This window comes from Dendroctonus ponderosae, unplaced genomic scaffold (genome assembly GCF_020466585.1).
Source record: "Dendroctonus ponderosae isolate FM_Combo_2020 unplaced genomic scaffold, Dpon_F_20191213v2 Dpon_F_20191213_1, whole genome shotgun sequence".
Taxonomy (NCBI): Eukaryota; Metazoa; Arthropoda; class Insecta; order Coleoptera; family Curculionidae; genus Dendroctonus; species Dendroctonus ponderosae.
In genome coordinates, this window is record NW_026017110.1 from 939,231 (window position 1) to 941,100 (window position 1,870).

At 44.0% G+C, this 1,870-nt stretch overlaps 1 protein-coding gene across 1 annotated transcript in view; it reads right to left on the bottom strand.

The window, feature by feature from the left end:
- Positions 1-109: 109 nt before the first annotated feature.
- LOC109538150 overlaps positions 110-1,870 on the bottom strand; it is a 23,870-nt gene continuing 22,109 nt past the window's right edge. Inside the window, exon 15 of the transcript XR_007280471.1 lies at positions 110-372. The gene's annotated coding sequence lies outside the window, so the exon portion shown is untranslated. The remainder of the gene's footprint in view (positions 373-1,870) is intronic.

Below are 1,870 nucleotides of genomic sequence, written 5' to 3' on the forward strand. Positions count from 1 at the left end.
GGAAATGTTGGCAGTTTTCTCAAAAAATGCTTGAATTCAAGAAGTTTTAGATTTGCGTGGTTTTTTGCCATTTTCAATCATCCGTTCAGAGCGAGGAATTGCTACTCACATCGAAAGACATCATAAATCAGTGAATAGACTCGTCGCATCTCCTGTTCATCGTCAAAATCAACATGTTGAGGAGGAATCGTCAACAAGCAACCGGCCTTTGAAATGTCCCCAACCGTCCACGTTATCGGGGCTAAATAATTCTTCCTTCTCCGACTTCCCGGAGTTGGGGGCTCGGGGGTGCAAGCTGGGGTCGCTGCTTTGGGCAAAATATTCCATTCGTGCAGTTTGCTACTGTTGGGCTGCTCTTCTTCTAAAACCATTCTGAAAAGAACATACAAAYCWCGTCTCTGATGAGCTGGCGATCGGAGAGCGCCTGATCTCTATTAATCTACGCACCTACTGATTTAGGGATCGCAACTTGAAATTTTCTTGGAACTKGGCTTTTTGACACTGATGTCCCTAATACCGGGTGTCCAGCCGTAACCTGGCCATAGCGAAAAACCTAAGTTGAGCTTCCTTTTCTGCAGCTTCCGTTAAATAAAGATGCGAGCTGTTCTGCTGCCTCAAAGGCTCAGTTCCCTACTCACTCTCCCTATAGAGTATCGCAATCAATCCTGATCTTTTCTCCGAATAACGTTAGTCACCGCAAAGTCAACTTTGCCCGACATTGGCAGTCAAAATATGAAATTTCCTGTGCATTTCCCGACGTACTCTTCCAAATCGACCGACTGTTGAATATGATTGAGCAGGCGATCGGCGACAATTTCAACGAACCTGTTCAACCATGTCCAACTAAGCATCCCTGGTTCCACTCGATCATTAAGACCCTGAAGCGATACAAGTCCGAACTGTTCGGAGCTGGAGATTCCGACATGAAGAAGCAACGAGCTCGGGATTACACTGTGCAGCCGACCATCCAGTTCGTGCTTGCAAAGTACTCAGACGGCTGCTTCCGGCCCGGCTGTATAGCGGGAAGAAGCAGGAAGCGGCAGCTGTTTGTGGTGCAATTCTACCACACCAAAAAGTGCCTCTACGTGAAGCCAACCGATGTGATCATGAAGCATGGCAACCTTTTGAATGCGAAAGTGTCCTTCATGCAGCATGGCAAGGAGCTGATGGGCAAAGTGTACGGGAACAATTCGCCGGCCAATAAAGGGTTTCCTTCGGTCTTTTTCATAAAGAACAGCAACTGTTGGCACAAGATTTCCTTCAAATGGATTTTCCTCACTAAAAAGCAACTGAACAAGTTCAGGCAAGCCATTGTGCAGTCGGGCAAAGGCCGGCACAAATGCGCGGAAGATCCGGACGCCTCGATGATGGAATGCGATCTTACAGCCCTTCAGGAGAGCGACAAGGATATGCAGGAACTTGATGCCGACTTTGAAATGTCTTGATGCATAGTCAGTGTGTTTGAACTACTTTTTTTCATTTTTTTTCACGTTTTTCATCAAGTCATCACTGTTTTTGTGCATGAACTAACCAAGACCTGGTTCTGGTCTGATACCATTTTGTAAAAATGATCAAAGTAATCTAGGAGAATAAAATAAATGTTACCAATGATTTATTTTGCTGCCTGCGTGTACTTGTTATGATATTCTTACCTTTCCTGGGTTTAATTTTGAACATCGTTCATTTCATTACGTTTCGGCGAGACAACAGCGCCTTCATCAGATTTAAAATTTACACGAACTCATGATTGGTAAAATCAACGTTCTTTTGTACCGTAATAAAGAGACAAATTTAAGGTTTCAAGAAGGCAAAGACCTAAAAGAACGTTGATTTTTACCAATCATGAGTTTGTGCAAATTTTAAATCTGAT